We start from the raw sequence: 23,718 nt of genomic DNA, 5'->3' as shown, positions 1-23,718 counted from the left end.
GGGATAGGTAAGGTGAAATAAATAGAATCATTGTCTTCAAGGAATTCATATCCCAGTGAGTAAAAAGGCAAGTAAAAGTTATAGGGAAGTGATCAATGGCCCAAAAGAAAGCCCAGTGGGCCAATGAGCAAATCTCCAGGGGCTCTCTCTCGAGGGCCATGCAAATCTGACCATCCAAGTTCAAGAAGCATCTTCACCCTATAGCCTTCACTTTAGAAACCCTCAGTTCACATTTGTTTGGTTTTCCCCTAAATTTCCAAACAATTAGAATCTACAATTTAGTCCTTTAATATATATTTCCTTTTATATCTCCACCTTTTATTTTTTTTTAAGATGTATTTATTTATTTGAGATAGTGTGTGTGTGAATAGGGGGTAGGGCAAAGGGACAAAGTAAGACAGAAACTGAGCCAAATAGCTGCTTAACTAACTGAGCCACACAGGTGCCCTGGTTATTAATCTGTATTCTTAGAGGGTAGTCAAACTATTTTCTAAGGACATAAAATTATTTACTGTCATCACCTAATATATGTTTATTCTCTATTGGAGTCATGGCATTAAAATGAATACCATGGAACACTAGACTTCTCAGTACCTAATACTATGGAAATATGGGACTGTCATCAACATCTGAATCAGTGTTGTCCCACATAAATATAATGAAAGCCATGTATAGAATTTCTACTGTCTACATTTTAGAAGAAAAAGAAAAAGAAACAGGTGACATTAATTTTAATAATGTATTTAAACCCAATGTATCCAAAAATTTATCATTTCAACATGTAAGCAATATTAAAAACATTAGTGAGATATTTTATATTCTTTTTACTAAGTCTTAGAAATCCAGTGTATATTACAGCACATCTCAATTTGCAGGCTGAATTTTTATCAGAAATACGTGATTGGTATTAGGAATGAAATTTAAAATTTACAGTTTAAAAAGTAGATTTCCAGAAACCTAGTTATTCCCCCCAAAATACTTAATTATTAGTTTTTTAAGACGTTATTTATTTATTCATGAGAGACACACAGAGAGAGGCAGACACAGGCAGAGGGAGAAGCAAGCTCCCTGCGGGAAGCCTGATACAGGACTCAATCCCAGGACCCTGTGATCACCACCTGAGCCAAAAGCAGACGTTCAACCACTGAGCCACCCAGGCGTCCCTTAATTATTTTTAGTAATTACAAAAATATGTTTTGAAATTTAACTATAAGTTAATTAAGTGAAATAAAATTGGAAACAAATTAAAAACTCAGTTCCTCAGTTGTACTAGCACCAAAAGCTGTGGCTACCATACTAAACAGCGCAGACCTAGATCAATCTCTATCCACATTTCTTCTTCAACAATGTGTAAAACATATGCTTATTTCTCTTATTTTGGTTTGTACTTTGTTATTTAATGGGACTCTCCTTTAAGAGGTGATAATGGGAGATGATCATAGTAGCTAAGCAAAGGAAGGGCCAATCCTGGGTCCAGTCAAGGGTACAAGCTAAGTGGGAGCTCTCTTCATCTGGACCCCTTGAGAATGCACCTTAACTTTTTGTGTTTTTGTATATTTGACCTTGAGTCTTTACCATAGGCAGGAGGAAAAGAAGGAATGAAAGAATGATAAAGGCTTTCTAGGCTCCCAGGTACTTCTTCCCCACATAAGGCCATGTGACCTCTTAGAGGTCTCTTTCATTTACTCAGAATGTAGATAAGTGCTTATTAGTTATATATGTCTGTACTTTTTTTTCATAAAAGGACCATAGTTAGGGGAAGACATTTTAGCACATATTTTAAAACTTCTGTGTACACAAACTCATGTGAGAAATTTGTTAGAATGTCGAGTCCAAAGCCCTATTTCCAAAGATTCTAATTTTGCCCTAGGCTTTCAAGGAGAAAGACTCTCTCTCTTTGCTCTCTTCATTCTCTTATGGCCAGGATAGTCTATCAGACCTATGGATTTCCCTTCTTGGGGAAGTGGATTCTCATTCCCTAAATGGTTCAGCATGAGGCTCAGCCCAGACACATGGCACAGTTTTCTTCCTTTTCCCATTAGGAAAACTGAAAAATTCAGAATACCAAAGTAAGAAGGTCATAGAGAAAATAACATCACAACCCCTTTGGCTGTTTAGTGTTGGGTTAAAGGAGCAAGGTCGTGTCTGTGAAACCTGAGTGAGACCTGGCCCAGATCACCAGGGTACAAGCCACATGGAAATCTAGTCTGAAAAGCCAAGCCAGGTAGTCAAGATGGCCATTATTTTACTGTGTCCTTAGTTCCCCTGTAGTAGGTATCTGGATGGGATTCAAAATCTTAGTCACCTTTGACACATTAACACTGATTCTTTGCAAACAAGTATTTTGTTTCCTCACAAAAATCTCCTTGTTCCTGTCACCAAAGAAAAGAAAATAAACTATTAGCCTGCCTCATGGCTTATACATTTATTTTACTTGGATAAAAGGAAGTACTGCACACTTTTCATTAACCAACTTAAGAGAAAAAGGAACTCAACCATAACTACTTCTTGTTTAGATTAGAAATTTAAAAGATGGAAAAGGGACTGGAATGCTGGGGGAGACCCAAGTGTATGGCAAAGCTACGATGTGTACAGAGATTGCTACAACAGTATAACTAAAAACTTGGGGACTCAGTATTGCATTGCTTAATTTGACATGGTGGAACTGCTTTTGCAAATACACATTTTTAATGCTGACAATTAATAGCAGTGGACAACAACACATTTTGCATGTATGTAATTATTTCAAAGTGACTTCTCTCTTCCAATTAGTCTTTATAAGATCTCTGAGACATAAATGTTCTTTTCTAGAATTTAATACCCAAAGAAGTTATTTCCCCAAACTTGCTCTTATGACTGACAGAGCTGAGGCACAAAACTGTATTTTTAGGCTTCACGAAAGCACATGATTTCATGCCCTAATCGGGCTATTCAGAAACGGATGGGGCAAAATGAGATGTAGTCACTAACATCTGTGACTAATAAGCTCAGCTGGGTAGGGTCTTTCCAACCTCCTTCTCTCTAACCTCCTTCCATTAATTAGTCACCAAGTTTAGTCCTTTTAACCCTTTCATATCTCTTCACTCCTTTCCTCCTTCTTCATCAGCAGTGTCTAAATTCATCCCAAACTCCTGAACATTTACCAAATGTCTCCTAATATTCTGATCACAGCATTGTTTCTTTGCACATGGGTTTACCTCGGCCTGAGATGACTTCCTTCCTTCCTTGTCCACTTCTGAACTTTAGAAAAGAACTTAATTCCTTCATCGTCTATCCATAAATCTCATCTCTATTTTGTAGGTAAGACTTTTCCCAGAAGGGATAAACTTTCACCAAAGACACTGGTTATAACAATTTCCCTAAAGATTTTCAACTTGTGACCACCAACATATGGGTGGCTAATGTCTATAGCTAGGAATCTGCAAAACTCACAGGAAAATGTGATGAACCATGAAGCACCTAAGGCTGTGCTTTTTTATTATTACAATTAAATATACCCTGGAGCTTAAGTATGCTTGTCTTCACATTGTTGCATGGCCATTTTTATTTATATGTTGTTGAACTTGAAACCTGTCCGATATGACATCAAATACACTTATGGTCAAAAGGTGATCAACAAATCATGCAAAAGATTATAATCTTCTCAAAAGCCAGAGGGGAAATAGACTTCTTTAAGGAAGGAGTTCTTTAGGTTATGAAAAGTAAACAAATAAACATTCCCACCATACCAAAGATTCCCATGCACAAATCAACAGTGGTTGTGATGGTCCTATTTCTGCTGCTTGATGGCCCTGTCACTGGTGATACTCACAAGCTGTTCTTGTTTTACAACTGCCAAGCCAGAAAGGCACATGCAACCAAAAGCTTTCCTAGATTCCTGCAGACAAAAGATGATGATACCGTATCAATGAGTCTCTTATTTACCCTCAGTAAATAAACACCTGTGGTCTCTTCCTTTTCATGGTTCTCAGTAACTTTCAACATGCACACTCCGTTAGCCAGGAAGTTACAAAAATGTTGGCATTTGTATAAAAGAAAACAGAACTCTGTAACCACTGAGTGTGACTAATGGTGGAAAATGCATTCACTAAAACAAAGAGTTCACTATCTATTTAAAATGAAAGATCAAAATCTCACAACAAGAATAACAGTAGCCTAACAACTTCATACGTTCCCCAGGGTTTGGAAGCTACCAAATCAAAACGAGATGCAAATATATATAAAATAAGCAGTACTATTAAAGGATTAAAATTGTCTTTCTCTATCCAAGAGAAATAACGCTGACACTCGTGAATTACAGCTAAGGAGAGAAACCCGAGTACCGAGTCACTATTATTCCTCTATCTGAGCATCCAAAAATGCTTGTAACACCTCTCATGTTATACGGCACTAAATTCAGACACACTATTGAAAATAGACATTCTGATAGAAGTCAATTTGCCCTCATACTTGATAATTCCAGATTATGGAGTTCCAGATTATTAAGTTTATCACAATAAACTTTTTCTGGACTCAACTGCTACTTGATTTGGGCTATTTCTCCTCTTTTTAGCATTTCCCATCAACCCCTCTGGTCCTTCTAGCTCCCTTCCCTCTTCCTGAAGCCCAAAAACAAAGCAGGGAAAGAGACTGTGATACACTGCAATTTCCAAGTCTCATCTTTTGGAAAAACAAAACAGCTTGTCAGGTTGGAGTATCTACTTTTGGCTTAGGTCTCTCCTTATCTTGAGGCTTCTCATGAAACTTTATCTCATCATAGTCAGAAAAGTCTATTTTCTATTGTTTCATTTCATATGTGAGAGACTTAAATCAATATGAAAGATATTAGGATAGTAAAAAGCATATAGTAATGTTGTATCATTTACTCTTTTTTCCTTAAGTTTCTGTTTTCATTACAGTATAGCTAACATACAGTGTTATGTATGTTTCAGGTGTACAACAATGATTTCATTCAATACTCTGGTGCTCACAACAAGAGAACTCCCTAATCCCCAGCATCTATTTCACCCATCCCCTCCACCCACTTCCCCTCTGGTATCCATCAGTTTATTCTCTAGAATACCAGTCTGTTTCTTGGTTTCTCTCTCTCTCTTTTTTTCTTTTAAAGCAAGACATGGAACTTGCAAGAGGTAAGGGATGTTGATACGGGGCTGTCATCTGCTCAATACAATTTTGAATTCATTAGAATTCAGAGCATGAAGCAGCTGAAACTTCTAAGGGAACCTAAGGTTCATTGTTCTGAAATGGCATTATGGATGCTCAGAGGAGTTAAAGGCTGTCATGACAAGACAGAATCTTTGGTCTTCTGGTCAACAATGCACTCTGGCCAGTGTTTTCCTTAAGCCAAGAAGCAAAGGTAGATTTATAACCAAAGTATAGATGAAAAATTTTGCTTCCAAGACCCCAGTAAGACTTAATCCACTCAGAATACCTCTCAGGACCTTTGCCCAGCATCACTGCTCTCTTCAGTCTAGTTTCTAGGCAGCCATGTGGGTGTGAACAGACTCTAGGAGTCCTGGTGATTTCTAGATAACACCTGAACTGAAATAAAGCCTGGTTGACTTATTAATATTAAATGAGGAAGAAAGTCACAGAACAGTAAGTGGTAATTAATAGCAGGAGAGACATGTTTCCATTACCATTTTTTGTAGTCATAATTTATGAATCTGATATTTATAGTTAAACACAAAAAAAATAGAAGAAACAAGAGGAACAGAACTGTTATTTTCCTAAAGTCTTGCTTTGAATGGAAGAAATATACCATACTAATCATCAGTAAGCTAAAAAATAAACAATTATAATCTCAAAAGCCATTAATTATGAAAACATTAGCAACTTAAAATTAGTCTAAGAAAGCATTTTTATGTAATAAAGCCCAAGACATTTAATATCATGCACAATTTAGTCAAAACTTTGAAGAGAATAAAGCAAGATAATAGGATAATTGATCAACCCAGAATACCAAGTCTTGCACTAACTCATAAATACCACTCATAAATGAAAAAATAAAAGTCAATCATGCTTGAATATCAGAAAAGCGTTAAAATAAACAAACCTATTAACAAAAGGTAAACTGCAGTCTGCAGAAAGAAGCATTTGTGTTGGCCTAAAAACATAAAGATTAAAATATCTGAGACTCAAAATTCTATCAGACGGTCTCTACGGGGAAAAAATTCATTAATAAGTTATATAATAATGAGGAATTTTATGATATAATTCATACGAGTTCTGCTTTTAAAAAAAATTGTTTTCAAACAAGCTGTAGACTCGTTTGTGGCCGTTTATTCACCATAAACAGAGGGCTACACTCAGGCCACAGAGGCAAACATACGGTTCTAATAGGAGTTGGGGCTGCCAGGTTAAGAACTCACCCCAAACTGCCAAACATCCTATGAATTGTTTACTACAGTTCTTAATCGTCAAAAAATAATAGGGCTTCCCTGCCTCTGATTAAAATCAACCACCACACAGAATTCAGTCTCTCCGAAAGCAGGCAGGTAGATTCCTATGTGAATGCATTCTACAGAGAATTCTCTGGAAACTGCACAGTGGAATAGCAGGAAGTTGTAAGGTAAGGAACCACCGACTCAAAACAAAAACCCAGCTAATACCTTTGTTTCAAATCAAAGCCAAGATTTAAGATAAAAATTTAATTTGGCCCATTGGAAATAAGTTACCAGGGGCATTTGCTGCTTATCCCCAAGTCTGTAAACACAGCCCTAATTATTCTGGTTACAGTTTATGGGTCAACATTGGTATCAGGGATCAATCTCCAGTCCCTTAAGCAGTCACAGGATCTGTTCCCTGACAACCTTGACAAATGGCAGCACCAGCTCTAATGCAGCATATCCCAGACTCCGAGGAAACATCACCAGCAATTTCAGTCCATTCCCCCTTAGCCTCACATGTGTATTTACTTCTCTCTCTCTCTTTACACCTCTCCTCCATCCCCACCCCCTCCTGGATCAGGGTAATATGACCTTTACATATCATTTACTCTTTCTGAATTATTTTAGCATTTCACGTTAATAATACAGCTCATTAATGGTACCATCCGCTAATTGCTTGGCATTTTCACAAAATAGTTCGATACAATTTTATTTCATAGCTCTAAGACATGAACAAAATCTTTATTGCATCAAACACACAGAAAACAGCAGCATAAAGTATGCCACTATTATTATTCCTATACATCTGTCCAGAGAGGGTTATTTGCTAACCAAACAAGAACTACCCCTCACAAGCCACTAATGTGCTTGAAAATAAATACATCAGAAGCAAAGTCCCAGATGTAATACCACTGAGCCACATGCAGACATGTGAAGGAAGTCTAAGCATGTAGCAGTCTCTCTTTTGAGATACAGCAGTAACCCCCACTTTCCTGAGATCGCATCCTACACTCTTCAGAACTACCTGCAAAGCTGCATGGGGCAGCATGTTCTGGCATCCCATGGCTCCATGGCAAAGATCTCACCTGCTCCCATTGAAAAGGCTGTCTCAACCAGCTGAGCCATGTGCTACACAGCCAACTGGCTCTATTTGTCCTTCCCTGTTTCAGAAAGGAGTCCCTCAGAGCCATCAAGCCCCAGTCCCAGACTCATGTCAGGGAAGCTAAGGATACTCCCTGGAATGTTCCACAAATTAAACAGTAGAGGATGGGACCGCAAACAGAGAGATAATAAAAGCAGGCACAGAAAGAAGGCTCCCTGTTTCTCAGCCTTACACAGCAGTTGCCAGGAACGGAAGCCTCTTCCCCCCACCATTTGCTCACCTTCAGTGATTATTTGACTCTGTAAGGCAGCGCTTAAAGAGATTAACCAGTTTTTGTTGTTGTTGTTAATTCTTGTTTTTGATTTCTGCAGGAAATCCTTTAACTATTTAATATCATCAGGCTTACTTCATGGTTTCTCAAAAATATGAACAGCATAATATAAGAGAAGAATGTATAGCAGTAGTATGGTTTGAAGACTGAATTGAATGAAAATCTACAGTGTGTTGAGAAAACATTCATATTAGGTGGATTCAACATAATTAATATTATTACAATGAATTTGTTTTAAAATGTAACTAAAACCAGAAAATAGTATAAATTACACCTTGATTTTAATATGCTATATTTTTCAGCTGCCTTTAGGGTTAATCTAGGCTCAGCAAAAATACTTTTTAAAATTGTAGTTACAGGGGCACCTGGTGGCTCAAGGGTTGAGTGTCTGCCTTTGGCTCAGGTTATGATCCCGCATCAGGCTCTCCACAGGGAGCCTGTTTGTCCCTTGCCTATGTCTCTGCCTCTCTGTCTCTCGAGAATAAATAAATAAAATTAAAAAAAAAAAAAAAACAAACTGTAGTTACAGATTCACTTGTACTTTTCTCAGCCACAATTCCTCACCTAAACAACCAAACACCAAACACCCATGAGTGACTGTTTTCTCTATTTTGCCAGATGGTACACTAGTAAGTACCCTTCTAGTTGCAGAGAAGAGGAGGTGATTCATTGTATGCATTGGCTGCCTTAGGCTAGCATTTGCAGTTAGTTGTCTCCAGGACCCAAAGTGTGGAAGGCCTCTGAGGAATAGGGCAGTGTGGTAGGAAAATCAGTCACCAAAACTCCAGAGCCTCATCTGCCTTGTCCAGACTGAATTGGGAGGCAAACCACACAAATCACCTACATCACTCTGAACTCACTTTCCATATTGAGTTTGAAGTAAAATGGTTATAGCTATTTTCTAAGTGGGCCTTTGTCCAAAAAATTCATTCTGAGGGGAATGTAACATTAATTGTGGAGGCCTAGCATGGATGATGAACATGAAAGATTACCAAAAAGATTTTTTTTTAATTCTGTAATTTCAACCTTCCCCTGAAGTCTACATTTTTACCAAATTTATAGGAAAAGGGAAGTTACACATTTCAACTTCCCTTCCCTTTCCCTCTTTTCTTACAGGTATTAAGTCCCAGATTCGCCAAAGGGAGGGAAAGTAGGGGTTCCCTTTCATTCCTGGAAAATAACAGGTTGGCTTTGGTTTGCTAGACAACAGTTTTATCCATCCAACATAGTCACAGTTCTAAGAGCTGAATATAAGCAATAGTTTAAAAGTATACAGATCGCATTAAAAAACCAAGGACTTGACAAGCAAAGGAGATAAAATAGATGAAATAATTTTAATAAACTGATCCTGTGATTTAAGTACTTCCAAAGCAAAGTTCACATTAAATTTGAAAACGTTACCAAAGTTCTTGAGGCTGCCCTGGAAAAGTCACTCTTGCTAAATGGATTCCATCCTTAATCTGACCTGGAATATGGCAAAGTCAACCCAACTACAGAAGAAGTCAGACAGGGAACCAGAAGTCCTAATGTCACTCACCAACATATAGAGAACTGTTAGGCAGGTGGTATTTCTCAACATAGAGAATCAAATCTATGCATTTATTGCCTTAATCAGAACATTTATTTGGACAAGAGAAATGTCTACTTATATTGAATGGAAACTTCTATAAGCCATTTCATTAAAAATATGGCTGTCAGGAGGAACTTCACACCCAAAAAACTATTCTTAGTATGTTTTTAAGTTATATTTGCACACCGTACTACAAAGCTGAGGTTTTTCCTGCCTTTCTTACTGCATAGTCAATATATAGTGGAGGGAGCTGGAGGCACTCTTTCCCATGCATCGTAAACACCTGTTGTCATCTAAGAATAGATATTGTTTTGCATTTGTGTTACTGAAACCGCAAAAAGTATACAAAATTTCATTTCCAATTTCCCAGAAGACTTTATAAAATATGGAGTTAAAACTAGTCCTTTAACTTCATTTGCTAGTTCCTAATGGGAACGTTCTTGCAATTCAGGGAGGGAAGCTTCTTTGTAGTGAGGGACTATCACACACATTACAAGACATGTGGCACTTTTGGCCTCTGGGCACTAAATACCAGTTCACTCAACCTTTGTGATGACCAAGAACACCCTCATGCATTTTCAAATGCCACCTAACGAGTGGTATTACCCATGCCCCCAAACCCACAGTTGATGAAAACTAGCCCAGTGGTACATGAAATTTATCAAGGAAAGGTCAAGCTAAACTTTGTCACATAATTTATAAGGCTTCCAATCCTCACTCCTCTATAAAGTCAAACATCTGCTTTTTGGGACCTGTTAATATATGTACACATAGCCATACGTAGCCATATCCTTACCAGAATTGCTCAAAAGGAACACATGACCATATAGTGACAGAAACTTTTTCAAGGCTGGAACAATCTTAGAAAGTATTTATTCCAATCCTCTTATTTTACAGAGAAGGAGACTAAAGTCCAGAAAAGCTACATGATTTGCCTGAGTTCATAGATGCTAATTAATACCAGAAGTAGGATCCAGCCCACAACCTCCCCTCTTTCTTCCGCTCCCACTCTTCTCTAACCACAGAACACAAAGCAGGAAAGGATCTTTGGAAATACTTCTTAAGCTACCATTAAATATGAAATTTCACCTGTGGTGAGCCAGAAAGTAGACTTTCGTTTTCCCTGACACTTTTGTCTCGAAAAATACTTTCACACATCACTAAAAACTTTTTAAATGCTAATAATAGGGACCCACTGAAAAGCTACTTTTTAAAAAATCCAGGGGAAAAAATGTTTAAAGAAATTTTTAAAAATCCAAAGGAATATTTATTTTTTTAATGTCAAAGAAAGTCCTCAAGTCTTTTCTAGTGAATTTGGATGCTGTGTTTCAAAGAGTATATTCTTAAGTCTTACAGTACACACACCCTCCAACCCAAAAGCAAATATAACAGTAAATTACATTAAACACAATAATGAATAAAGACTGGTCAAGCCAATAGCATCCACTCTCTCTTACCAGTAACATGGCATTCAATAAATAAATATCTTAAACTATTTCACTCTTTCCTTTGAGGAGAAAACATTCCAGTATAAAAATTACTATCATTTTCATTTTTACCCAAAGGATTTTTTTATCATCAGTATTAGTTTTACATTAACTAGATTGTCAATGTCTTCTTGTCTGCATGTGCTTTTCAAAATAAATATCTCAATTAGTAAAATATTGAGTGCAGTTTTTTATGAGCTCTTAATTCCTAACTTTGCAGCTGTTCAGGCATCTGGACTATTATCATTAAACTGTTTCAAATTGAACACAACTTAGATATTCAAGGCTCAGGGCTACTCAAAAGAATTTTACCTTTTAATCTTGTAGTGCTAGAAGAAAGTATGGTTATCTAACTACTTAGTGTCCTTCTACATACAAACTAATTGATGTCCGTGGGACTCAGCCACCTACACTGTGAGCAGACAGCATAGAAAAAATTGAGGAAAACAAGTCCTATAACACGGGATGGCATTCTGTGGAAAATTTAAATCCCTAGCCAGTATAATACAACAGGTACTCTTAGCTATTCTTAAATAATTTACATATAGCCTTATCTAATTTTTTCATGAATTCCAAATACCACTTTTGAATACAGAATCATCCTTCATCACCTAGAGGGCTTGTTAAAACACACATGAATGGGCACAGGTGGGGCTCCGTAATTGGCAGTTCTAATAAGTTCCCAGGTGAAACTGATGCTACTGGCTCCCGGGCCACACTTTGAAAAATGCTGCTTTAAAGGATTTTTTACAATACTTTTTTGGCAGTTAGTAAACAGAAATGTATTTTTTTCACTTGTACCCAGTGTGCAAGATGCACCTACACACAACACAAAACAGAAATCAAAACATATGAAACTCTTACTTTTAATTTTTTTTTTTTGAAACTCTACTTATAACGAATCCTGATTTTTCCCCCATTCCATTCCATCCTTTTCTATTCCTTTTCATTTAAAAAGAAACATTGGTCATGAACCACTAATTTGATTTTATGAACACTGATAGATCAAAATCCACAGTTTGAAAAATACTGCTCAGGACTCCCATGTTCATCATTTAATTTGATAATAGCAACTGTTAACATGCATTGATACCAGGTGCCAGATACCCTCCCAGTCTCTTTACAAGTGTTGCTCACTTCATAAATTAAAAACCCATAATAACGTTATTAAGGGGCTATTATTAAATGCCCATATCCATAGAGTGGAAATCTCTGGTTCAAGGAGATGATGCAACCTGCCGAAGCTCACAAAGTTGGTGCGTTTTCAGAGCCATGTTGGAACAGAGAACGAATTCCAGAGCATAATGGCAAAGATCTCTCCTTCAGAGTGAGATATTTTCATTTTGAAACCCAGTTCTACTCTTTAGTTGTGTGATTCTGGTAAGTTCCTAAGCCTCTCCAAGTTTCAGTTTTCCCATCTATAAAAGAGAAATAATAACAGGGCCTCCTCGAGTGGCAGCCGTGAGAATTAAAGGGGATGATGACCTACCACAAGTGGTTGGCATGACTATACATAGTAAGGCTCCAATAATTGTTATCTATTATCAGACAGAGACCACATTCTCAGTTGCCACACCATACAGAGCCTCCCTTCCCTTGGCTTCTAGTCCCAGTGTTGTCTCTGGATTGGCCTTTTCTCTATTCCTTGGCTTCTGAGGATATCAGGTTATCCTAGGACCTTGCTACTGTCCTTCTCCCATCCATCCTCTCTGGCAGCTTCACCTGTTGTGCAAAAGTTCTCAGAACTCCTCATGCACATAATTCCTTGTGGTTTCCACCTGTCTCTAGGAACCAAAAACCAAGGCTCTGCCATGGAATCTGCCACCTTGAACCTAACAGCAAAAATACAGAAAAGTTCTTTTTTTCCGTGATGAAATAAGTTGTTACCAAAAGATGAAGTCTTTAATCAGCAAATCACAATTGTGAGAAGGCTGAGTCCTTTTGGATACCCCGTAGATGCCTTTATATAAAATCATCAACACCGCATTGACTATTTTACAATTACAATTGAATCTTTATGAGGTTTGAATACCAAATGAAACTCTGAAGGTGCTACTCATATGGCTATTTCTAGATTTATGAAATGAAGTTGCAACAAGATAACATCAGGCTCTTTTGACTTCTCTGGCTCATCTTTTCTTTCTAGAAGTTCTTTCATGTGAGAAATTTTTAAACCATCATGTGGGAAACATGTTTGAATGAATGAAACACTAAAAGGTGACCCTTTGGTCTTCTTTGGAGGATGGAGCAGTCTCTTCTGTATCTTCACAAACAGGAGATGCATTTCAACACAGGCCCTGTAGTGAATGTCCCTCCTTGAGAAAGACTGGCTTGGAAATCACTTCCCCTTTGCTCACTTCACTTTTGTGTGACCAGTGAGTACTACCACCACTAACTCAACTTTTCTCCCCTTCTCATTTGCTCCCTCCAAGAAAATCATCCTTTCATGCTGTATTTCAGCTTTCTTAAATTGGGCCTCCAGTCCTCTGACCAAGGACCACTTGCTCCTTCTCATTCCTCCACCTCCACCTCTTGCTCACAGAGTTCCTGGGGTTTATGTCCCACATATGGGAATTAAGTAATAGGGATAGATCAGTGAAACCCCATGGATCATACCTTTTCTATTTACTTCTCACCAGAAAATAGTCTGGTCAGGCTGATCGTAAATTGATTCAGTTACCAGTCTAAAAGGTTTCTGGAATCTCTTTCCTCACAGGAGAACCTTAATAGTGGCAACTCCCCCCAGGGACCTCAACTCATCAGCACAAGATACTGTCACCTGAAAAAGCCATAAGAACGTACCAAGGCGAGTTAATGGAGATCATGTTGAGAACAAGGTCCGTAGTCCGTACTGTACATCAAACTCCTAAAACACACAGACTTTTAATACTTTAAAATTAAGAATAGAAAAGGACAAAGAGGAAGATGATATAGTAAAAATAGCAGGCTATCTGGACTTAGATAGATATGATTTGGGTTCTTGACTCTCTCCCTTCTATGTTCCCTTAGGTGAGCTTCTTTATCTCTCTAAGCCTAAACATTCTCAGGTAATGGGGATAATAATATCTGAAATAAATAGAACAGATATTACTGCTAGAACTACTAATCACTTCTAATTACTTCTAGAACTATAAGTCATATATGTAAAAACAACTCGTGGAGTGTTTGGTACTTAGTAGGTACTTAATTCATTAGAGTGATTATCACTATGAGAGTCTGTGAGACTCAAAGAAAGAAAAAAAATTCAGGACAATTTCCCCCAGGAAGTTGGAAAACTTACTTTGTTTTCTGAAAACCCAATGTGGGGGGCAACCACAATTACATAGGGATAAGCCTCAATTTATTGATAGATTTAATTTGTAACAAAAAGAATGTTTTCTGTTTCTCAGAAATCTCCGAGGGAACTCTTGTATACACTTGTGATACATGTACTGAAGAAACACACATGTATGGCCTTAAATATTGATTTTCAAAATTATTCAGACATGATTCCTCCTCTAAGCTTTTCAAGAAATGTAACATTTGGGGCAAGTCTATTTTATCCAGGGAGTACAAAAACAGTACCTAGAATGTTTCTAGGAACCACGCACACACACATACACACACACACACACACACACACACACAAGATCTGGAAAAATTATTGGCTCTAAAATACTAAACTGAAGTTACAAAATAGAGACTTATAAATACTTAACTACACATCTAAAAAAGGGTGAAACATATACAAAATGAAGGTAATTCAATGTATTTCCATAATGGATTTGAGTTAACTTAGTTAAAAGGTATAGGTATGATAGGTGAATAAAAGAATGCCAACTGTTACTTGTAGCCTTGTCTAGGTCTTCTTGTAAGCATCAAATTTAGTTCTGAGTTTCTTGTGTGACAAATCCAAATGAGAAACATGGTTATTTCTTAGTCTCTTTTCTTTTAACAAAAGAAACAACACTAGTTAATCATAAGAGACACAGTTTTTAAAGTAGTAAAAGCAAAAATGAATTTACAGAGATCTTTATGCAAAGAATATTGAAATACATAACAAAAAGTGCCAAGGTATTTTGCATGCCACCTCTTTTATGTTGACTCGGTAAAATCCAGAGCACTACATTATAGCCTAGCATGATGAAGACAATGTAACAAAAAGGTGTTGTAATATGAGTGGGATAGGTAAGCTTCTGGTCATATAATTTGATAAAAATAGAGAGCATGGAAGATTTAGGAAACTGAGTAGACTATTACTCTTAAATATCAATGCTTGCTCTTCTACTCTTCTCAAAGATATTATATAAGGAACAATTTGAGCTTAAGGTCCCTGACTGGTGACTAAAACACAAGCATTATGCATTCTTAATTGACAAACCATGAGCTAAACAGTACAGGTAGGCAAGTGACAGAGGTATTACTGCCTGAACATGAAACAAGTCCATTTGTATATTGGTTCAATGGAGAATAACCTTCTACATGACAGGCAGCAGAAATAACTGTAGAGTAAGACAAAGTTTTTCAGGAAGAAACTCTGGATTTGCCTAAGTGCTCAAATGAGATGAAAAGTAAATCAATAGGGGCACCTGGGTGGCTCAGTTAGTTAGGCATCTGCCTTCAGCTCAGGTCATGATCCCAGGGTCCTAGGATCAAGCCCCACATTAGCTCCCACTAAGTGAGGAGCCTGCTTATCCCTCTCCCCCTCGCTCATTATTTCTGTCACTATCTCTCTCTCTCTCTCTCTCAAATAAATACATAAAATCTTTTTAAAAATTAATATAATAAAAAATCAGTAACATGAAAACAGATGCCCCTCTGAATTTCCTCCTCTCCATCCACCTCCACATTCTCCTTTAATTAAATCCAACTTCCTCCAAGCACTAGCACTCAAGATAATTATTAAATAGGCAAAATTAGTATTTCTATTTTGTTTGATTAATTAAAATGATTGCCCATCCACAGGCAGCAGAGTCTCCAAATTTAATTCCATTATTACTCCTCACAGCCAAACCCAGGACCTCCCACTGGGATTTGATAAATTAAAGACTTTATAGTATAATATAAAAAACAATTGTGAAAAACGCATATCTATTAAAACTGTTTCCATTATCTTTAAACTCAAGTATATTTTGTGGTTTTTCAAAAGAAAAAGATGATTCCATAGTAGTTTTTTTGCTTTGCTTTTGCTTTATAATTTCAAAAGCACAGATTTTATCTATCATAGGAATTAAACAGGCATGTGTGGGTTGATCTAGGAAGCGAATTATATTTCGTAGCATTGTCACTTTTGGAAAATGAAGTGAATTGCAGTCCACTGGTACTTTATTCATTTATAACTTTACTTGCCCATTTATTAAGGAAACAATTACACGTATCTATTATACGTTTCAGACACTGGGCTGGGCACTAGGATACAGAAGCTCCTCCACCCCCAAGATAACTGTTAAGGAACTCATTGTAGTTGGTTGGTAGTAACATTTAATAATAAAAATTATTAAAAAATAATTATTCAAAGTATGTTCAAAACACCATGGAAACAGACAAGAAGAAATGGTTTATCTTTCCTACATAGAATTGGGTAAATTCTCCCAAAGTTCCAGTTGAAATGGGTCACCAAGAATCAAGTGGGACTTTCCAGGCAAAGGGAATTCCTGGAGAATGGAAATCCATGAGCAAAAATTCTGAAGTGTGAACAATGAGGAGTCCTTGTGCAGGAAGAAGAAACTAAAAAGTAAGGGCTTTGAAAAGCTTCTAGTCACTATACTAAAGAGTTTAGAGTTAATGTTGTGAGTTATTGGGACCCTGGGATCCATCATCAAAGGTTTTAGAACAAGGGATTGACACAATTAGATCTGTCCTTTTTATAAATTGTAGCAATGCCACAGTCCAATGTAGATGCTGCTTAAAAGCTCACATGTACACAATAACTTCTGAAAACTGAACATTCCTTGAATCAGAACAATCCCCCCACTTTCAAATGTGCTTTGCCTTAGCCACTAAAGCCATCATAATCTTATAAAATTTGAGCTCAAGTAACAAAGACAGGCGGGTCACCATTTCAAGACTCAATCTGAGCCTTGAACTCTTCACATGAAGAGCATTAACTTCATGGCAAAGTTGACTATTTACAATTTTATTTTTTAATGCTCTTCTCCAGCTGGGAGAAATGTTAATCCTCTGGCCACTGATTTAAGAGTAAAACAAGCACCTTCGGATTTTAAATCCTGTATGCTTTTCTTCTCAGGAACATGTGACCATTATAGAATACACGCCTCAGGTTCTTGTTATAGTCAACCTCCTCCATACCCACGTGTGAATAATTGAGGGGCTGTGCCTTCCACTGGCTCTATCCACCTTCTCCATATGGTTTTTCCAAAGCACTTACCTTTACCAAAAATTGACACGTGGCAGAAAGAAGGGATCAGTATTATATAAGCTCAACTCATCAGGAAAGAACACTTCACGACTAGCTGAAAAATACCACGGGGAAATAACTACAGGTAGCTAGGTGACCCCACAGCTCTGCAAACCCTAAAAACAGAAACAAAAGGCCTGGTCTGGATTTTGCAGCAGTTCTGCCTGCTTTTAGCCCTATGAAGCCAACCCGGGCATTAATAAGCCAAAAAGAAAACATACTTGAATGGGCCAGAAAGTTACAACAAAACTACTAAGGCACTATTGGTAAACATCAAGTAGGCTTTGGCCAAGACAGCAAAGTAATCAGACTCAAACCACTTATTACCACCTGTTGCACATTCCTTCCCCTTCCTGCCCTTCCCTTACCCCCCCACCCTCCATCCTAGAGAGTTTAGGAGCACACAGTAAATAAAGCTCTGACCAGTAAAAATTCTCAGGGCTTTGGCCATTGCCATACCAAGCAAAATCAGAAAGCAACCCACTGGAGATTAAGCCCAGAATGCTTTTCTCTTTTACACTTAAACCTACACTCTTGTCTAGAAGGGTACAGTGCTATTTGTTTTTTGTTGTTGTTGTTGTTTTGTTTTGTTTTCCTCGAGAACTTAGTTTTTCCTCACTTACTATCAGGTTGTGTTTTCAAATGGTTCAAATTCACCAGCAGAAACAGCACAAAAGAACATTCTTACTCAGAAACCATCCACCTCTCAATTCCAAATCCCTGCGATTAGGTAATAAAACAAAATAATACAGTTGGAAGCCAAAGACAGACTGAGTTTCAACAGCTTTTCAGATGTAGAAAAAAATTACAGGTTCTCCTTCCTTTTTCTCACACTAGTTGTGTATTCCTTACACATACCTCAAACTAAATTCCAAATCTAAAAAACTCCTCGTTTATCCCTTATTCCTACTTAAGGTCTTCCACAAAGTACATACCTCCTTGGAGTGGAAGGGGAATGTTATTTATTTTAAAGTTTTGCCAATATCTCAGTCCTCCAGGATGTCTACAGTGAATTCTCTGACAACACAGTAATGGATCTAAAGAACAGATTCCTTGACTCGCTACCTGAAGGTCAGGCACTCCAGAAATACAAGAAGGGGAATTGTATTGTTGGGCTCCCTTAGAAATTGAAAATGTCCCCCCAGAGAAGAGGAAGTATTAAGAAATATAAAAGGGAGAGCGAGATCTTAGCAAGTCTGATGTGGCTTTATACTTGTCTTCTGGTTTTTTCTAATCTATTAATTCTCTGTGTTTTATGATGCCCAGCTTAATACCAACATCCATTCTTGCCCTTAAGGGTTGGCTTTGAGTTCTAATTAGAATCAGGGGACAGACTGTGCTTAATCGGTCTGTCCATCTTCTTCTCAATAATTGCGTAAATCTCTTAACTGTACTGTAAACATCCCCAGACTTCAATTAATTTGCCTTCCTTAGTAGACACGGTAACACACATTGTTTTACTTACGCGTAAGCAAGCCCCTTACTACTTTTATATCCCAAATACCCAATATGATTTATGCATTTCCTCTTTTTAGAAAGAGATGAAGTGATGATGTCTTGCCAAGGTTTAAAAAAAAAAAAAAAAAAGGAGAGAGTAACAAAAACTATGATGGAAACACAAATACTCTGGAGATTATCTTTTATTTCAAATGAATTAAACAGACACAGACTACACGGGGAGTCCGGGCTCCCTAGTACCAGTGGATACCGAAAACCTAATAGCTGCAAGAAATCTTACTCTTAGAGTAGTATCTCCCCTTCTATTTGAGGACTTAGAAAAGAAACACTGTCCAGACTATTTCTTTTAAGGACAACAAATTACCTATTCATACCCAGGAGAGGATGGATAACGCCTTCAAAAAGTCACTCCTTAAAAAAATCTAAACATGATCTTCAGGGTGGCTCGAAATTCACCAGATTCCCTATCATTTTGCGCTTGCGGTGAAAGAATTCGTCATTGGTACCTACCTCTGCGTGCCTGCTGTCTAGGGGAATCCTCCAAGGCAGTAGCGGCCACAGACAGAGAAGGGGGGTGCGGGGGGGAGGGATGGAATGGAGGTGAGATGACCTGCACACTTTCTATTAATCCATCTACGTTTCGGGCCAGAAGCACGAACTACCGCCCCCGGCCGGGCCCGGGACTCCGGGTGCTCCCCGCAGCTGTGCCGCAGCCCCCGCGCCCCCGCGCCCCCGCGCGCGCCCCCCGCCCCCCGCCCCCCGCGCCCCGCGCCCTCACCTACCCGGGCCCGGGCACACGGGCGCTCCACGGACGCGGGCCGGCGGCTGCTCCGAGCGCAGAGGCTCCCAGGACGAGCCGAGGGAAAAGGAAAAGCAAAGGCGGGGGCAGGGCCGGCCGCTGTACTTCCCGCAACAAGGGGAAGTGTCGCGCCCCGTGCCCCCGGGCGCTCCGCAGCTGTGGCTCGGGGGGAGCGGGGCGGGGGCGGCCGCGGGGCTTTCCCCGCCGCCCTGCGCGCCGCGATCCCCCCGGGGCCTCGGAGACCCTCGGCGCCCCGCCCGCTGCCCCCGGAGCGCGGCCGAGTTGCCACATGCGCTTGAGAAATCCTAGCAGTTGCGCAAAGAGCCGCAGAAGTTAGAGAGAGGGATTGTGCGAACGTGCGAGTGCGCAGCGCAGGAGGCTGGAGCCACTGAGCGGGGCCGACCGCAGGCGCAGCCCGGGTTCAGGATTTCATCTGGCAACTGGCAGCTCCCGAGGACTCGAGCCGCGCTGCTGGGGAGGCGGGAGGAGCCCGCGAGCCGCCGCCGGGGTTCCTCGGAGCCTGGGCCGCAGCTGACATCCCTGGTTCCTTACTCGGGAGCCCCGACCCGGGGCTGTGGGCGCCGAGCAGGAGGGAAGCCTGCACTTCTCCGGCCCACCCGCCCGCACAGGTTGCACTCGCTTCCCGGCTCCCTCTGAATAATCTCGTTCCCCATCAGAATTACCTGGCTCATTAAACCCGCACCCCTAGAGGCGCTTATTTGGATGGATGCCCTCAGCTCCTTAGAGAAATGCAAAGCACACGCACTCCCTTATCACGAGCTTGGAGAGCTCTCAGAATCGCCCGGGACGGAAGAAGGGACAGAGTGGTCACATCTTGGCTGATGCAACCCCCTCTCTTCCCGCCACCACCAAAACCGCCTGTTCCGAATCCAGATCGTACGATCAGTCACCTGGAAAGCCAACTAACTCCATTATTTCAAAGAGCTTTAAGAACATCTCTGCTTTAGATCGCTTTAAAACCATCACTGGATTTTTTTTTTAATTTTTATTTATTTATGATAGTCACACACACAGAGAGAGAGGCAGAGACACAGGCAGAGGGAGAAGCAGGCTCCATGCACTGGGAGCCCGACGTGGGACTTCGATCCCAGGTCTCCAGGATCGCGCCCTGGGCCAAAGGCAGGCGCCAAACCGCTGCGCCACCCAGGGATCCCCATCACTGGATTTCTTTAAGACGCAATATGAGTGTTCTCATTAGGAATCTCCAGTGATATGGAAGAGGAGCACACGTGCAAATTTAGAAACAGCAAAAATAAAAACCCATGTAGACACTTCTTTTTTCCTCTTTTATCTTCTTTCTTGGAGTCTTTCTTCCTGGTCATCCGCACCATCCCAACCCGATGCCCCGCTACAAAGCTGATTTTCTGGCTGAGGAATTCTCAGCCCTTTAATGAATCGAATTAACTTCTGCAGGGGGAATCATCTCTCCTTTGGCATTTCCTTTTTAAAAAGGGGGGGGGGGGGGTTGGAGGGGACGCTGAGTGGCTCAGTGGTTGAGAGTCTGCCTTTGGCTTGGGCCTTGATGCCGGGGTTCCAGGGATCAAGTCCCGAGTTGGGTTCCCATGGGGAGCCTGCTCCTCCCTCTGCCTACGTGCCTACCTCTCTGTCCCTCATGAGTAAAATAATTCAATCCTTAAAACTAAACAAATACAATAAAATGTGTGTGGAATCCCTAACCAGAAGCTTATTTATTTAGTTTATTTTCTAATTGGTAGGACTAAATGACCTTTATCAACCCACATGGCTTTATGTGTTCCAGCTCCACCCTGGCAGGTAAATGCCAACGGGCAGTTTTAAATGAAAGCCAGAAAACAATGAAATTAACCAAAACGAAATCTGCACACATTCGATGCACTCAAAAGCCTCAGGAAGACAAGTGTCAATAAGTATGATTCAAGATGGTGACATTTAAAAAAGGCAAGGAAACGATCACATCAGTAACCTATTTCAGGATCTAACAATTATTACCCCAAGCAATTTAGACTCAAGACAATACGAAATTAAACTCAGGGTGGTTACTGGGTAGTCCCTGATCCAAAGGTTAAGAGATGCCTCTGGACACAGCCTTGTAACCAGACCTTGCCCTTCACATCTCCTGATTTCTGTCCTTACGCTTTCCATTTGATATTGCTTCATTGACATGCGTGATGTATGTGATTGTCTTAAGCTGGACAATACAACTGAAAGATAGGAAGATTTTTCACTTGAGGATTAAGCATGGGGGAGGTATACCTACCAAAGCCCCTGGCTTTCCCTCTCACTTCTCTGCAGAAAGACAAGGATCAACATATTCCTTTTCTAGAAGCCCCTGAGAGACATAGCAGATTTCTTTGTTACAACAGAGTATAACCCGAATTAGAAAATGCTTGGTTGTTCATTAGACTGTTATTCCTCTCTTAGTTCTGGATTAATTGGGACTGGGAGACATGCCTCATACTGCTTGTAGCAACCGTAAAGGAGAAATAAACTCTTAAACAGAGATGTGCAAGACTCTAACCAAAGGAGCATGTTGGTGTTATTGATCCAGACTCCAGGGCAAAGATGGCATCTATCATTCGATTCCCAGAGCATCTAGGGAGAACTTACCCAGGGCATTACGTAAAGCTGAATTTTAGCAGTCAACTCAATACTGAGTTAAAAGCATGCTTGAGATACACTTCACAAAACCTGCAAATGCTTCAGGAGTGCGGGCTAACTTTCCTGAAGATTCCTAAGTCATAGACACCCTCAGAAGAAAGGTTTATGAAAGTTGGTATAAAAGACAGGCAGGGTTGGAGGGACCTTAGATTTACAAGAGAGAAGTTTAGTGCTTCCAAGACTAAGGGGATTTTAGGGACCTAGAAATGCAATAGGAAGGAAAGAAAGAGGAAGAGGAGGAGAGAAAGAAGATAATAGCCTCACTACATTTGGACAAGTTTGAGTATCAGTATTGCCAGAGTCAAGGATAAAAGAGCATCCATAGACAAAGCCCCCTGGATGCTGTTTCTGTCAGGCCACTTTGATTGGAATTTAGTTAAAGGAATCTCAACCAGAATTTGTACAATCGCTTTGTCTAATGTTTCAAGCACCTAAGTCAAAGGAGACTAGTAAACACATGGGGGTGGGAAGGTAACCTAAGAGATGCAAATTTCCAGTTTGAATTTTTTTTAAAAACCACATATATGAAAAAAAATAAAAAATAAAAACCACATATATGAATTAAAAATATGTTTTTCCTGAAAGTGTTCATATTCCTTGCCAGATTCTTTGAAGACCTCAGCATAGAGTAATGTATTGTCATGTTACCCACTTGCCTGTTAATGTCAGATTCTGGGACTCTTTAGTTATGTTTTCTTTTGGGAACACATACATTCCTAAGAGGGCAAAAAACATAGTAACAAAACTGAATAGTCAACAACTGCCAAAATCCTAACATTTCCTTCAGGCTCTCACCAACAATGCAGAATTTGTGTGGGTATACTGGAACATGCCAGGATCTGATTTCAGTATTAAGATAGAGGCTGTGCTTTAAAACACATCTATTTCAAAATGCCTGGTTTAGTTTTGTTCTCTCTTTGTATTTCCTGGAAGAAGTTCCCTTTTGAGAACACCAGCTTTTGTCTTAACTAAGTAAGGAGGGGATATGATTTGAGGGAGTTTCATGCCTACTATTCCCAAAACCATGATTCAGGAAAAGGGGACATATTACTACTATTAAAAAAAAAATCCAGTGAAATCCTTGTAAGAAAGATAATAAAGAAGAGAAAGTATAAAAGAGAGAAGGGCTACTATGGTGTCAGTCCTTCCCGACTCTCTAATTTCATCACAGGCCTGTTGTCAGTCAAGGGCTTTTTTTTTTTTTTTTTTTTTTTTTTTTTTAAGATTTATTTATTTATTTTAGAGAGAAAGAGAGAGAGAGAGTGACAGGGGTGCAAAGGGAGAGTATCTTCAAGCAATCCCTGCTGAGTACGGAGCTGGTGTAGGGCATGGGGCTCCAACCCATGACCTGTGAGGTCATGAAACCATTACTTGAGCCTAAACCAAGAGGCCAACACATAACTGACTGAGCCACCGAGGCGCCCTAGTCAAGGACTTGAAAAATGAAGCATGTTATGTGCCTGTTGAGATTCTGGGGAAGCATAGTATCAACCATCACTATACTCTTATTGAATTAGCATATTTTGG

At 39.5% G+C, this 23,718-nt stretch overlaps 1 protein-coding gene across 3 annotated transcripts in view; it reads right to left on the bottom strand.

The window, feature by feature from the left end:
- The window catches only part of ARHGAP24 (Rho GTPase activating protein 24), a 734,422-nt gene that overhangs the window by 483,527 nt on the left and 227,177 nt on the right, over positions 1-23,718 (bottom strand). Inside the window, exon 1 of one of the 3 annotated variants that reach the window (XM_049105020.1) lies at positions 20,217-20,332. The exons of 1 other annotated variant lie outside the window; for it this stretch is intronic. The gene's annotated coding sequence lies outside the window, so the exon portion shown is untranslated. Of the gene's footprint in view, positions 1-19,516; positions 19,672-20,216; positions 20,333-23,718 lie in introns of those variants that run through there. One more of the 3 variants, XM_025425624.3, reaches the window with a different exon arrangement.

The sequence above is a fragment of the Canis lupus genome, chromosome 32 (genome assembly GCF_003254725.2).
Source record: "Canis lupus dingo isolate Sandy chromosome 32, ASM325472v2, whole genome shotgun sequence".
In the NCBI taxonomy this organism is placed as follows: Eukaryota; Metazoa; Chordata; class Mammalia; order Carnivora; family Canidae; genus Canis; species Canis lupus.
This window is presented reverse-complemented; position numbering and strand designations above follow the sequence as displayed.